The 17,659-nt window shown below is 35.9% G+C and overlaps 1 protein-coding gene across 1 annotated transcript in view; it reads left to right on the top strand.

Annotated features, from left to right (window-relative positions):
* The window catches only part of LOC106880114 (uncharacterized), a 300,144-nt gene that overhangs the window by 141,090 nt on the left and 141,395 nt on the right, over positions 1-17,659 (top strand). The gene's annotated exons all lie outside the window — the stretch shown is intronic.

Raw genomic sequence — 17,659 nt, 5'->3', positions numbered from 1 at the left:
AGAAGGATTTGATCAGAAACTGTTTGAAAGCCTGTCGTATATAATTACCATTAACCCTTCAGTGTTTTGATCACTCTGTCAAATGTAATGCTTCTTTATTCACATTGTTTTGAATTAATCCAGTATTATTTTGTAGCTTTGAGATTCTGATGATGTGATTGTTTATTTTTTAGACTAACATTGTAGGGTAGGTGTGAAAGTCTGGATCTGGCTGATTTGAGCATAAAACAGGTAAAATATCTGGACTGGATATGGGCAGTCTAAATACTAAAGAGTTAAACATCCCATTTTTTGTGCTGGAATCACTTAGTCAAAACTGAGGGGTTTTTTTACAGCTGTTCTCAACTCTTACTTGTTTCCAAGTTAGGTAATATTTCCCTTTGTCCTATTAACAATGAGCAGTTCAAAGGCCAGATGTGTTTCTGTGGTAGATGAACTTTATATGTATATATATATATATATATATATATATATGTATGAGTGTGTACCTTTGTCAAGACATCAAGCTATATGCATCATCATCATATGAGTGAGGTTGCTTATTTTCAGTTTTCTGTGAAAAACATATCTGATTATGGGAAAATATTGTTTTGCTTGGAAACAGGCGAGGTTTGGTGGTAGGAAGGGTGTCTAGCCAGAGAAAATCTGCCTCAGCAAATTCCTTATGCAAGCATGAAAAAGTGGATGGTAAATGATGATGACGCTATATAAATTTGCAGACAAATTATCTGTTATGGGGAAGAAAATGAGAAGAAAGAAGATGATGACAGAGAACAAGAGATAAAATATGAATTATAAAAATTATATTATAAAAGAATTAGAAAAAAATCTTCATTATCTTTGGAGTAAATTTTAAAACAATAAACATGTATTTCAATTCATTAAGTTTTCAGGTTTGCTAACAGATTTTCCTGATTTAACATACTAATGCCTGTTGATTAGATTTCGTTTGCATTGCATATAGTTACTGACAGATTCTGTCTTATAAGACATCGATTTGTTTATTTTTATAATTTATTCAATATCACATTCTGTGAATAATAGAATCATTGGTTACAAGTTTCCTACAAGCTAATCACTGGTTCACTGCATTTATGATAGCAAGAGTGACAAGTGATTGTCTGTCTAACATGAATGGAACAAAAGGATTTTCACTTGAAAGAACATTTTATTAGTTTTCTTGTATATACTTGCATTTTTTGATAATGTACATTGGCAAAAGACCCACACACACATACACACACATCTTCAGCATCATCGACCGTCAAGTTTTTCATGTTTGCATGGGTCAGATGAAAATTTACTGAGGCAGAATTTTTTAGAGCCAGATGCCTTTCCTGTCTCCAACTCTGATCTGTTTCCAAGCAAAGTAATATTTCCCCATGGCCAGAAATGCTTTTCATGGAAGACTTGAAGCAAACAACATCCTACCACACGATGTCAAGACAACACACATATAACATAGTGGAAGCCTGTTTATTTATATATATATATATATATATATATATATATATATATATATATATATATATATATATATATATATATATATGATTGACCGTTGACTGAACACTATTCAATTTTTTTTCTCCGTGTTTTTCTCCTTGTCTCCGTATTCTTTCTGTTGAAGAGCGTAGCTCGAAACGTCAAAGACTTTCCGTATTCCCGAGCGTCATACTAATATATACTTTTGTTATTTACACCACCTGTCCTCGTCTGTTGTTATTTTTTGTATATTCTCCCATATATATATATATATATATATATAAACAGGCTTCTTTCTACATTATTTACATTTAATGGATATTTGTCCTTATCTTGTTTATTATTAACACGTTTCGGCTGATATAATGATAATAATAATAATAATAATAATGATAATAATAATAATAATGATAATAATAATAATATCGAAAAATACCTCAGGAATGAGAACCCAGGTTCGAAATTTCCCCAAGACACCTGATGAAGGCTGGTGGGTATATCAGCTGAAATGTATGTCAGCCGAAAGATGAGGACAAATATCCGTCAAATGTAAATAATGTACATAATTCCTCATCTCTTAAATATAGAACTGGAAGGCTTCTTTCTGTTTCCATCTAAGAAGGCTTTGTCTGACCTAGGGTATTAGTAAAAGACACTTGCCCAAAGTACCATGCAGTGGAACTGAACCTGAGATCAGATGATTGGGACACAAGCTTCTTAATCACAGAGCCATGCCTGTACTTATATACATACATACATATATGATATGCTTCAGCATAGTTTTCTTCTACTAAATTTCACTCACAAGCTATTAATCCAACTGAGGCTATGGTAGAAGACACTTGCCAAATTACCATTCTATGGAATCGTATTTGGAACCATGTGGGTGTAAAGCTAGATTCTTAACCACATAACTATGTTGTCAATTTCAATGATTCTCTTTAATAAATCAAGAATTTCATACATTTTCTTAGTCCATCTTACCTTCTGTAACTGAAAGAGTATATTCATACTGAAGATTATACTGGATAGTAAAATGAATGTGACTTGGATTTGACAACTAATTATATCATATGATTGACTTATAGAATGGTCCTAAAACAAGCATTTGTTCAGTGGTTGTAGGCATGACTGTGTGGTTATGAACTTTGTTTCCTTACCTCCTGGTTCCAGGTCTGATTCCACTATTTGGAACCATGGGTAAATGTACTCTAATATAACCAGGAATTAGATCAACAGTAAGTAGCCTCTGACTGAAATATGATAAGTGGAAACAGTACAGAAATCTTATGCAACATCATCAACGTCATCATCAGTTAACGTCTGTTTTCCATTCTGGCATGGTTTGGACAACACCAGCATCTCACTTGGCTTGACAGGTTTTCACAGCACAGTATATTCTTTTCTACTCTAGGTACAAGGCCTGAAATTTTGGGGGAGGGGGCCAGTCGATTAGAGTGACTCTAGTATGCTACTGGTACTTAATTTATCAACCCCAAATAGGCAAAAGGCAAAGTCAACCTCAGCGGAATTTGAACTCAGAACATTAAGACAGATGAAATACCACTAAGCATTTTGCCCGGTGTGCTAATGTTCCTGCCAGCTCACCGCCTTTGCAGCAGAGTATATTGCCAAAGGTCTTGGTCACTTGTCACTGCCTCCATGAGGCCCAACATTTGAACAGTACTTTTTACATGCCACTGGCACAGGTGCCAGTTACACAACACTGGCATTGGCCACAACTATGCTTTCGCTTGGCTTGATCAGTCTTCTCAAGCACAGCATATTGCCAAAGGTCTCAGTCACTTCTATATATTTATTTGTTCATTTTATATCTGCTTTTTTATGTTGTCATGGCTTCGATAAACACTTATTTGAGGCAGTATTTCACAGCTAGAATCTATTATTGTTGGTAATGCTTACTTGTTTTGCAAGTTAGGGAATTTTTTTATTCAAAACTTCAAAAGAACAAGACTTCTGCAACTTTGAAGTTTACAATACGCAGTATTGTTCAGAAGGAAATATAAATACATTACCATTTTTGCTCAGTCTGTGTCATACAAAAATGAAGAAATATCTATAAAAAAATATCAGCATACCTGCACGCACGCATGCGCACACACACACACACACACACACACACACACACACACACACACACACAGAGGAATAAGAGTTTCTGCTTACTAATTCCACTTACAAGGCATTGGGTCAAACCAGGGCTCTGATAGGCAACACTCACCCAAGCTGACAAGCAGTGTGATAAAACCAGAAACCATATGGTCATAAAATCAACTTCATATCCACACCACCATGCCTACAACAAAACATTTGTGTGTGTGTGTGTGTGTGTGTGTGTTTCATCAATGTAGGCATCAACGAAAAATCAAATTGACTCTTAACATCATGTAGAAAAGTTTCTATGTGAAATCCCCAGTCTTGTAGTGATTCTGTTACAGAACAGAGGCAAATGATAGAAGAAGGGAATATAGTTCTTTTTCCTTCATTAGAGAGTTTCTCACTTTCACTAAAATGAATGTCAATAAGGTTAGTATAATTGTTGTGATATCAGGTGTTTCAGGATTGGCTGATCAAGGAAGTCTTGCTTGATACTGTGTCATGCAGGAAGTTAAAAGTCAAGTGGTTTTTTACAAACAAAAACACTTTGTATTTTTTGTTTCAACCTGAGATGCATAGACATTTCCTTGCTATTCTTTTCATTGTAATTGCAAAGAATTATTGATTACTTCACTGAAAATTTATAACAGATAACGTTATTGTTCACAAACTACAGCATGATACAAAATTATTCACACACACACACACATGGTTATACAATCAAGAAGTTTACTTCCTGACCATATGGTTTCAGGTTCAGTCCTACTGTGTGCTATTTTGGGCAAATGTCTTCTATTATAGCCTTTGGCCAAACGAAGCTTTGTGAGTGAATTTAATAGACAGAAACTGTGCAGAAACTTGTGGCATGTGTACGTGTGGGTATGTATGTTTGCATGTGTGCATGTCTTTATTCTTTTATTTGTTTCAGTCATTTGACTGTTGCCATGCTGGAGCACCGCCTTTAGTCGAACAAATCGACCCCAGGACTTATTCTTTGTAAGCCTACTACTTATTATATTGTTCTCTTTTGCTGAACCGCTAAGTTACGGGGACACAAACACACTGACATGGGTTGTCAAGAGATAGTGGGGGGACAGACACACAAACATACACACACACATATATATATATATATATATATATATATATATGACAGGCGTCTTTCAGTTTCCGTCTACCAACTACACTCACAAGGCTTTGGTCCGCCTGAGGCTATAGTAGAAGACACTTGCCCAAGGTGCCACATAGTGAAATTGAACCCGGAACCATGTGGTTGGTAAGCAAGCTACTTACCATACAGCCACTCCTATATATAATCCTCGCAAGTTAATCTCTATTTTCTATGCTGGCATGACTTGGACAGTTTGACAGGAGCTTGCAAACCAGAGGACTGTGCTGGACACCAGTGTCAACTTTGATGTGGTTTCTATAGCGAGATCCCCTTCCTAACTCCAACTGTTTTACAGAGTGTACTGGGTGCTTTTTATATGGTACTGGCATCAATGAGATCACCAAGTAATTCACAAGACAAGGACCCTCAGCAGAAGGGGAAGTAGTATTAAGGGTGGTGGCTTTGTGCCAGGTCATGAGAATTTAAAGTATGATGGAGGAACAGAAACAGGTGTTTTACTGTAGATGAGATTCATGACTATCCCTGTTGGAAATGCGAGAGGTGAGAAAAGATGTTAGTGAAGACATTCTGTTTCTATATTTTCAATATATATATATATATATATATATATATATGTATATATTCGTATGTGTGTGTGTGTGTATTGGGTCATTCCATAAATAATGCGGTTTTTATACTTCTTTTATTTTTCAAAATTAAGATAAACAAATCTCCTTCATTTTCTACAATGCTCTTCCATCTATCTGATAGACCTGCAAGGCCTCTTTTCCAAAATTCACTTGTCCGTGATGAAAAATACTTCTCCAGTACTGTTCTTACCTCGTCTACAGAATTCATATTTTTTCTGTAAAAATGATTTTGAAGACTGCAGAATAAACAATAATCAGATGGAGCAATGTCTGGCAAATATGGTGGGTGAGGCATCGTTTCCCACTCAAACTGCTCCAGACTTTGGAATGTTACTTTCGCTGTATGTGGCCAAACATTATCCTGATGGAAGAACACTTTTCGTCATGAAACCAAAGGTGGTCGTTTTTCTTCTAGCGCAGGTGTCATTGAATGATTGAATGACCAAATCCAAGCTTCTCTGCTAGTTCATCAACAGTTACAATGGGATTTTGTTCCTCCAGGGTTTGCAGGATGTCCTTGTCAAGCTCTACAGATCTTCCAGGATGAGACTCGTCTTCTCGGCTATAGTTTCTGGCTTGGAATTTCTGGAACCACCATTGACACTGGCTTACACTTATTGTTCAATCCCCATATGCTGCATTAATATTCCTCGCACTTTCCTTTGCGTTGTTGCCTTTATTGAACTCATAAAGCAAAATATGCTGAATATGCTCCTTTGCCACTTCTATTATAGCTTTGAAAAAATAACTGTTTAAATTGAACTGCACTCTTTAAAGCTTGCACTAAGAATAAGTACAAGGCAAAATTACTACCTACTTTTATAGTAAGTTGATGCAAGTAGTTTATCCCATCCCCCTCCAACTTTTAGTCCATGCAATTGAAAAAACTGCATTATTTATGTGATGACCCTATATATATATATATATATATATATATATATATATATATATATTAGGTGCTATGATCATTGTCCAAAATAGCAGTGATTCATTTTGTGTAGATATAAGGATATAATTAGATAAAATCTCTCAAATAAGACATGTAAGATTATAAGGTGAGGATTCAACAAAACAACAATACACAATGTCAGACAAGCAAAACAAGCAACTGATAAAGCATAGAAATATGATATGAAACAACAACAATAAATGAATGTGTACAATGAAAATAAATATGTTAATAAATGAAACAGAGAAAATCTTAATATTTCTTAATGTATACCCTTTATCAGTAGCTATGTGTCTGTATGAATATTTATGTTTAACGTGAAAAATATCCTCTGCTATAAATAGTGTTGTTTGTTGTCATTTCCTTGTTAATAAATTGTTTGGTGTGTTTATGCTTTCAAAGATGAGCAGAAGGGAAAATCCATAATTTGTAAAATAGGTAAAGGTTAGTGACAGGAAAAAACATCCGATTGAAAAGCAATGCCTCTGTAATGTGTGTATATGTGTGTGTGTGTGTGTGTGTGTGTGTGTGTGTGTGTGTGTGTGTAACCCCTGCAAGCTAGGAAAAACAGATGTGAAACAAATGAGAAAGAGAGAGAAAATGAATAAGTTCCAACTACTTCAAGACATCCTGAAGGAATATCAGCACCACTAATTCCTTCTTTGGTTTATTGCACAGTAGACAGCTTCAATACAGACATTTAAATGAAAAATCACCTTTCAGTAAATGTCAAAAACAAATACCATATAGAAATTATGTATTATTCCTACACACACACACACACACACATTCTCTCTCTCTCTCATTTGTACACCTACATCTTATACTCATCACATAAACCTGTATTCTCCACATACTTGCACACACTCACTTGTGATACACATATATACACATTCTTATCACATACACACTCACATGGAATCTCATACGCACATACAATCATCTGTATCACACAGACACACACACTCATTGACAGAAACACACAGAGACTTCTCTCACACTATCTCCCCCCTCCATTAAATCTATCATCTTTTGGGGAAAATGAGAGTCTGTGACATTCATGCCCTTTCTGAGTTAGCAATGCGGGTGAAATGAGATGATTTGGGTCGAGATACACAAACACAATATATACAAACACGCACATACACATATGCATACACATATAGATGCACATGCGCATACACACGCACGTGCACACACACACACACACGCGAATGCAAACATACCTAACACTCACAACCCCATGCATACACGTATACACACCAGCATACACGCACACACAACTACACGCACATACACATACAAGCACAAAAAAAACGCACATATACCTCCTCACACAACCCCTCGTTCACACACATGCACACACACACACATACGCGCACACATACACAAACAAAATACTCACACACATACATATTCACACATGTACACACACATACATTCACACATACACACACACACACGCAAATGAACCCACACATACCTCCCATACACACACAACACACACTCATACATACACACGCACAATTATACATACATGGACACACACACACACAGAGTAACGTACATTTACTCCACAGACACAACCTAACGTGTACACGCATACCCACACGTACACACACACACACACTGCCCACAAAACACACACACACACACACATACTTCAAACTACCAGTTAAACACCTTTCTACTGACCATTCCCCTATGCACATGTGTAGGGAGACACACAATAGACAGCCACTCCTACGAAAATTCTTACTATAAATTCTTCCTATGACACGAAGTTCAACCACACACACACATACATAAGCAGACACAACCACATACACACACACACACACACACACACACACCTGCGTGCATGCACATACCTACACATACACACATACACCTCCTTCTCTTGCACTCTCCTGTCTTAGAAAGAACTTTTTTCTTCACCCATTCTCTTCCGGTCATTCAATATGTGACCATGTGTGTATCGTTGGTGATTTTCTTTCTCCATCTTCCCTTCTTTGGACTTTTTCTATATTTCTGATGAAGAGCTCTGCTCAAAATGTGAAATCCTCTTTCTTTTCCTGAGCGTCCAATAACACAATACTTGTTCCACGTCCTCGCATTGTTGTTTTTCTTACTTGCTCTTGTTTGGATTGACTGTATATATATATATATATATATATATATATATATACATACATACATGCACATATATATATATATACATACATGCACATATATATATATACATACATGCACATATATATATATATACATACATGCACATATATATATATATATACATACATGCACATATATATATATATATATACATACATGCACATATATATATATATATATATATACATACATGTACATATATATATATATACATACATACATACACATATATATATACATACATACATACACATATATATATACATACATACATACACACACATATATATATACATTCATACACACACACACACACACACATATATATATCAAAATCGTTTAACATCTGCTTTCCGTGCTGGCATGGGTTGGACGGTTTGACTGAAAACTGGTAAGCCAGGGAGCTGCACCATGTTCCGATCCAATTTGGCAAGGTATCTATGGCTGGATGCCCTTCCTAACACCAACCACTCCAGAAGTGTAGCGGGTGCTTTTTACATGCTACTGGCAAGGGCACTATTGATGCGACACCAGCATTGGCCACAACTATGATCTCACTTGGCTTGACAGTTCTATACAAGCACAGTGTATCACTAAAAGTCTCAGTCACCTGTCACTGCCTCTGTGAGGTCCAATGCTTAAATGGTAGTTTCTACGTGCCACTGACAAGGATGCCAATCAGATGGCACTGGGTTCAGCCATGACTACGATATCAAAAGAAATTTCTAAAACTTCTTGCTTGTGTTTAATACACTAACATATTGTTTTCAAATGTACTGACTTATTCCGTGGAATTTCCACAAGCTATGCTAGCTATTATTACCTCTGCCTTAGCGAAGGCAGAGGTATTATTTTCAGTCGTGTTTGTTTGTTTGTTTGTTTGTTTGTTTGCCCATGGACAAGATATCTCAAGAACAGCTGGATGGATTCAGATGAAACTTTCAGGGATGTTTGGTCTCAAGACTGGCATGAACTGATTAGATTTTGGGATCAATCTAGTACTGGACAAGGATTCTGGATTATCTTACCTTCTTTTCTACTTAATTTTTGAGAGCGGCCAGGTTCATTTTTAGTATTCTTGTTTGTGAGAGCGGTCGAGTTTATTTCAGATATTCTCATTTTGTTTCAAACTTACAATAAACGAAAGACAAAGACAGGTGAAGGAACAACAAGCAAGTGTACTAGTTTGGTGCTCGGGAAGAATGGAAAAGTCTTTAATGTTTTCAGCCTATGCTCTTTGGCTGAAAGGGATGAGAGGGAAAAAAATGGGGAGAGAGAGAGAAAGAAAAAAAAACAGACTTTTTATCCTAACATTAAAACAACTGACTGGCTTTCAGGGAAACAGATAGAAGATCCATCTCATAAGAGCCTGTTAGGTTATGTTTGTGCTGAGAAAAAATATTACCACCTCCTCTTCTGCTCTGCTTCTCCTTCTTTTATTTCTTCTGTTCTGCTTCTCCTTCTCCTCCTCCTTCTCCTTTTTTCCACAACCACCATAGAGATTATATCTACATCCCATTAGTCTTTAAAAACTCGAGTAGGATACTTAAAGATGTCAATGAATTATTTTAGTTACATTAAGTAATATGATATAGGCTGGATGAATTGATTTCAGGCCCTGCAATCGGCTGTTTTTTTGTTTTTTTTTTTTCCTTTTTTTCTTTGTTGTGTCTTTTTTTTTTGTTTATTTGTTTTTGTTTGTTTTTTTATCAACCTTGGAAGACTGAAAGATGAAGCTGACATCAGCAAGAAGGATGTAGAAATTAATTACTACGTATTAAAATAGCTTCTACATAGTCATTAAACCTGCTAGAAACAACAGCTAAAGTCAGCCTAGGTAGAATTTGAATTCAAAACATGAAGAACCAAGAGAAATGCCACTGAATCGTTTGTTCAATGTCCTAAAGATTCTGCCAGCTTGCTGCCTTAATAACAACAACAATAATAATAATAATAATAATAATAATGGTTTTGAATTTTGGCACAAGGCCAGCAGGGTTGGGGGAGGTGGTAAGTTGATTACATTGACCCCACTGTTCAACTAGTATTTATTTTATCAATCCTGAAAGGACAAAAGACAAAGTTGACCTCAGCAGAATTTGAACTCAGAACATAAAAACCGACAAAATGCCACTACGCATTTCGCCTGGCATGTTAATGATTTGCCAGCTCACCAACTTAATAATAATAATAATAATAATAGTAATAATAATAATTATAATAATAAGCCTTTCTACTATAGGCACAAGGCCTGAAATTTGGGGAAGGAGCTAGTCGATTACATCAACCCCAATGCATAACTGGTACTTAATTTATCAACCTTGAAAGGATGAAAAGTAAAAGCGACCTTGGCAGAACATAATGATGGGTGAAACACTGCTAAGCGTTTCACCTGGCATGCTAACGATTCTGGCAGCTCGCAGTTCACCACCTGAATAATAATAATAATAATAATAATAATAAATAGCAGTTGTTTCTAATTTATGCACAAGACCATCAATTTTGATGGAAGCGGGTTAATCAATGCCATCAAAGGATTCACGTTTTGACTGCAACTTTATTCCAACCAACAGCTTGAGGAATGAAAGGCAAAGTCAACCTTGGCATTATTTGAATTCAAAACTTAAAGAGTTGGAAGAAATACCATAAAGCATTTTACTGATGCTCTAATGATTCTGCCAGCTCTGCTGTAATAATAATAATAATAATGATGATGATGATTTTATTTTATGTGTATTGATTGTTTTTGTTTTTCATTGTGTCTTTGCTACTAAACTGGTTGCTATATCTATGAAACACGTGGACACTTAGGCTATGAATATTCCAGCCTGCATTACATATCAGGGATGTATATCTTGTCTTAAGATCTTTGATGAGAGCTAAGTAGTTTGATGACATCTGCTTTGAGAATCTGCCAACAAAACTGCAAACTTTTGAACATCAGTAGACATGAATTATCTCAATACAATTCACGGTGGAGAGGGAGAGAGGGAGATTCTATGTTGTTGCACAACATGTTAAAAATAACAGCTAAATATTCCTCTAACATCTTGCAATCTTATGAAAAGGAAGGATATATTAGATAATGTAACAGTCATAGAAATACCAAAAAGTAGGGTCGGTGTGAATGGATTGTCATTATATTTATTTATTGCCTGCAGGGAGCTAAACAAGGACAGACAAAGGGATTAAGTCGATTACATCGACCCCAGTGCGTAACTGGTACTTACTTAATTGACTCCGAAAGGATGAAAGGCAAAGTCGACCTCGGCGGAATTTGAACTCAGAATGTAACAGCAGATGAAATACCGCCAAGCATTTTGCTTGGTGTGCTAATGATTCTGCCAGCTCGCCACCCTTGAATGGATTGTCTTTGACTAATTTTTTTTTTTTATATTTGTGCAAGCGTATTTCTGGTACTTTGTATTCTGAGTTCAAATCATGCTTTAGCAAACCCGAATAGAATCTTTTACCTGATTTAATGCACTCACAGTGAGAAACTGTCTCCATGACAAAATACAGTGAATAGCTTTCTGATGGGTTCAGATATGCCTCGAGCATATTTGAACTGGTAGCAAATGTGTAAAGGCTTCGACACAGTTTCCATCTATCTAATTCACTCACAAGGCACTGGTCAGCCCAGAACCATGATAAAAGACACTTGCCCAAGGTGCTGCACAGTGGGACTGAACCCCAAATCACTTAGCTGCAAAGCAAGCTTCTTAACCGACCGCACAGCCATACCTGATGGTGATTTATTTTTTATGACCATTGAATGGTTTTATGGTTTTATTATTTCAAAACAAAAATAGGATAGTTTATTGCAAAACTATTCAATTTAATATTCAATTTTCATCCTCTATCATTAAAAACATTTAAAAGAATGTAGTAATGTCAGAGGCTAGTATAGCTTATAAACATTGTCTATTTTTCTCTCCTATTTCTGTCTATTGATGTTAGCATTCAGTTTACATATAATTCACTTTATTATTTTCGGCTATTCGCGATTAATTAATTGACTGTAGCGAGGCAAATAGTCAAGTCTATAAAATCGTGAATAATTCCTTCTTTTAACAAACAGTCGATTTTTGAAGAATTTCTCACCCCCAACTCCCACCTTTGTCACCATTCAATGATTTGAAAATACAAAAACATTGTTTCGTTTTTTGTTTTTTTCTTAACTGATTTTTCTTTTCTTGAAATGTTGTTTTTAAATAATTCTGTATTTGTTTTGCCACTGACCTTGGCATATTTTCATTCTTCAATTGTTTTTTGTTCTAAGCATTCTTTATTTTAATTTCTTTTTTCCTGAAATTTTACTAAACTATTCTAATTTTAGTTTTTGTTTTCAATAGTCTTGATGATGATGATGATGATGGTGATAATCTTTTCACCATAACGATGGTACTGATAAAAATGGTGATAATAATTCTTCCTACTAGAGGCATATGGCCTGAAATTTTGGGGTGTGGGGTGGGGTTAGCCAATACCATTAACTCCAGTACTTGACTAGTACTATCAACCCTAAAAGGATGAAAGGCAAAGTTGACCTCAGTGGAAATTGAACTCAGAAAAAGAGATCGATAGAACAAAAAATAAATCCTGGGGTTGATTCATTCAGCTAAAAATTCAAGGCAGTGCCCCAGCTTGGCCACCGTCCAATCATTGAAACAGGTGAAAGATAATGACAAAATACCACTATACATTTTGTCCAAGCTGATAAGAATTCTGTCAGCTCACTACACATAATAATAATGGTGATTTCAAATTTTAGCACAAGGCCAGTAATTTTAGGAGAGGGAGTAAATCAATTTCACTGACCCCAGTGCACAACTAGTACTTATTTTTTTCAACTTCAAAAAGGACAAAAGCCAAAGTTAACCTTGGCAGAATATGAATTCAGAACATAAAAAGGGTTAGAAGAAATTACATAAAGCACTTTGTCCAATGTATTAGCAATTAGGTGCAGCATAGTTGTGTGGTAAGAAGCTTGCTTCCCAACCACATGGTTCCAGGTTCAGTCCCACTGCGTGGCACCTGAGGTAAGTGTCTTCTACTATAGCCTCGGGCCAACCAAAGCCTCAGGCCAACTAACGCCAACCACTCCAAGAGTGTAAAGGGTGCTTTTATGTGACACCATCACAGCCGCTATTTGCATGACACTGGTATCTGCGACAACTGCGATTTTGCCCAGCTTAATGGGTCTTCTTCTTAAGCACAACATAATGCCAAAAGTCTTGGTGATTGCTTCCATAAAGCCCAACACTTGAAAGGAACTTGGCCACTTTGCTTCCATGAGGCCCAAACGCTCGAAAGGAACTCAGCCACAAGGCCTCAAATTTGGGGGAAGGGATTAAGTTGATTACATCAACCCCAGTTCATGACTGGTACTTATTTAATCAATCCCAAAAGGATGAAAGCAAAGTCATCCTTGGTGGAATTTGAACTCAGAACGTAGGAGCAGATGAAATACCACTAAGCATTTTGCCCAGCGTGCTAATGATTCTGCCAGCTTGCCAACTTAATAGTAATAATAATAATAATGCAATTTTGGAGGAGGCAATAAGTCGATTACATCAACCCAAGTGCATGACTGGTACTTATTTAAGCAAACTCCGAAAGGATGAAAGGCAAAGTCAACCTTGGCAGGATTTGAACTCAGAATGTAGTGGCAGACGAAATACCACTAAGCATTTCATCCAGCATGCTATTGATTCTGCCAGCTCGCCGCCTTAATGGTAATAATAATAATAATAATGCAATTTTGGGGGAGGCAATAAGCCGATTATCTCAACCCCTGTGCTCAACTTGCGTTTATTTTATCAACCCCAAAAGGATGAAAGGCAGTCGAATTAGAATGCAGAATGTACAGAGGGCATCATCATCATCATCATCATCATCATCATCATCATCATCATCGTTATCATCATCATCATATTGATTATAGTAGCATATATTGCTAGTAATAATGGCAGTCTGAATATGATGAATTTTAATCCTAATCTACTCTTTACTCCAATACTGTTTAATCTAAATTCTATTTTACACACACACACCAAGATACACATGCCTGTCTGTCTGTCTCTCTGTCTGTATGTATGTATGTATGTATGTATAGATAGATAGATAGATAAATATGTGTGTGTTTGTTGTGTTGTATTTTGTATTTGCTGTATTCAGGCTCAATGTTAAAGCAATTCAATAAAGTTACATGACAGCTTTACTGTACAGTATTAAGCTGTAAAGTTTTTCTACAACCATTTACAAGTCTACCTTTATTACACTGAGGTGCTGGTGTTGTATAATGAAGGTCATTTTGTTGATTTTTCATTGTTATTTCTATTTTACTTCTTTTTTTTTTAAATTTATCCTTTTATTTTGGATAATAGTCTGTCATTATTTTATTATTATTATTATCTGAAAAATTCATTTGTGACCAGAGGGATAATGGTAGTCTTTATAATTAAGCTTAATTGGTGCTAAATCCCACATGGAGCGAGGAATTTATTAGTTTAGATAATTGATTTAATGGTTTTACTACCAATATGATGTCTCTTTGTCTTATAGTTTATTGATTTATTTATTTTTAGCTTTTCGAAAAGACTGTAGTGATGGAATAATAAACCAGTTACTTCTCAAGGCTCTTTTGTTTTCTGATTTAAAACCTTATTTAAACATTTAATATTCTTGGCAAAACTTAACCAAACTTAGCACAGAATTTTGTTTCTAGGACAAGAAACAAATTTATTTTATGTCTCCTTTGTTTAATTCTAATTTCAAAATTGAGAATTAGACTGTAGGGTGTCTAGTTAACACATATATACTGCCTCTGCTGTAAAGAAATTTGACATGAGAAGTTAACTGTAACTATGATGTCTAGCTTAAAACAATAAATACTTCTATGATAAGAAAATTTGCGAAGAGTCATCTAACACATATGAATACATCTATCTTCATTCACAGGGTTGGTTCCAAAAAACACAGTAATAAAAGAATTATTTTCATGCAAAATGGATCGAATTGTAAATTCATTGCCATTAAATTTGCAGCCCATAACAGCAACGTCTCCATTATCACATATTTTCTTGGTCATCTAGCTGTAGAGATCATACAAAAGTAAATAGTAGTTTGGTGCAGTCTTCTGACTTGCCAGCTTTTGTTAAACTGCTCGATCCATGCTAGCATGGGAAACAGATGTTAAATAATAATGATGATGATGATGATGATCCCTTCTTTTTTCTTATTGAGTATATACCTGTTTGCATCATTTGTTAGGATCAAGTGCCTTTGTATTTTTCTTTTCTCTAGTCTCATGTTGATAAATAATAAATAAATGCGCCCTTTTAAAGCCTAGCTAGGCTCATGGGCCCGGTTTCCCGGTTTCAATGGCATATGTGTTCCCCAGCTGGATGGAATGCCAGTCCATTGTAAGATTACTCATTTTTGCCAGCTGAGTAGACTGGAGCAATGTGAAATGAAGTGTTTTGCTCAAGAACACAACGCCTCACCCGGTCCAGGAATCGAAACCACAATCTTACGATCATGATGCTGATACCCTAACCACTAAGCCATGCACCTCTACTCATGTTGATAAGTACAAGTACATAAATCTGTAAAAAATATACACGACTTCAAGGGAAGGTCAGTGCATTCTGGGTATCCTGAATATTGTTAGTGGTTGTAGGGGCATATTTTGCAATACAAACAGAATCTTCAACTATCACCAACTCCTGTTATCACAGATAATCTGTGATAAGTGTATTAATAACATGGTTCCTGATTCAGCATTACTGTTTTACTCAGATCAGTAATAAATGATGATAGACGTACTTGATTTTGTGTTGCTGTTCTCCTTGATATATTGAACTAGTTCCAACTAGTCTATCCATAGCATCATGAACAGAAGTCACTCACACTTGGTCAACATGGAGATCATTAATCAGTTGAAATTCCAAGGGTGAGCATGATATATGTAATGACCAGTTTTTTGGGGTGGGGATGGGAAATTTCCTCAAGATCCATTAATCCATTCTCAATGAATTTATTGTTAAGATTTATAGAAAGTAATATAAGACGCATCTTGTATCATTTTCATTCTCCCTTTGCTAAAAATAAAAAACAAAAAAAAAACACGAGGTATCCAAGATTTTCCTTACAAATCAGTGTCAACTTTTTCTTTCATACTTCCTTAGATGATAAAATATATTACCACCTAACTATTGTGGGTCATTAATAACAGTTCCAGCCCTTCCTATCCAAATTTGTGGCCTTGTGTTTAACTAGAAATCATAACTGTTATTTGGTGGCGTTTAACCTGTCTTTGCTGAGTTCAAATTCCACCAAAGTCAACTTTGCTTTTCATCTCTTCAGGGTCAATAAAATAAGTACCAGTCATATACTGGGTCAATGTAATTAATTAGTCCTATTCTTTTATTCTTTTACGTGTTTCAGTCATTTGACTGCGGCCATGCTAGAGCACCACCTTAAAGGGTGTCACTCGAAGAAATTGACCCCCAAGACTTATTCTTTGTAAACCTAGCACTTATTCTATCAGTCTCTTTTGCTGAACTGATAAGTTACAGGGGCATAAACATACCAGCATCAGTTGTCAAGTGATGGCAGGGAGACAAACATAAGCATACACACAGAAACATATATATATATATATATATATATATATATATATGACAGGCTTCTTCCAGTTTCCGTCTACCAAATCCACTCACGAGGCTTTGGTTGGCCCAAGACTATAGCAGAAGACACTTGCCCAAGTTGCCACACATTGTAGGGCACCTTGGGCTATGGAGGTAGAGTAAAACAGGAATCAAAGGGGCCCGTCAGTAAAAAATGGTTCAGAACCACGGCTCTGTATGGTTGCTCAATCTACTAGAAATAGCAGCCAAATATCCTTGAAATAACAACCGACCTGTTTAAGGGCACATCAAATAATGCAACTTTGAGTACATAATTCCTGAATAAAAATGGGATAGTCATGATTAGAATACATTTGATCATAGATCCATTGGTTCAGAGCTGACATAGACTGAACGACAACTACTACAGAAGCACCAACAAATCAAGGCGCTGCTGTTGAGAGTGTATGCAGCAGACTCTGAATGCTGTGCAGTGACAGTGGTATGAAATGAACCACTGATTTCCAAGTTGTTCAGT

Source organism: Octopus bimaculoides, chromosome 1 (genome assembly GCF_046866305.1).
Source record: "Octopus bimaculoides isolate indiv1 chromosome 1, ASM4686630v1, whole genome shotgun sequence".
In the NCBI taxonomy this organism is placed as follows: domain Eukaryota; kingdom Metazoa; phylum Mollusca; class Cephalopoda; order Octopoda; family Octopodidae; genus Octopus; species Octopus bimaculoides.
Note: the sequence above shows the minus strand (reverse complement) of the source record. Positions and strands in the feature narration are given on the sequence as shown.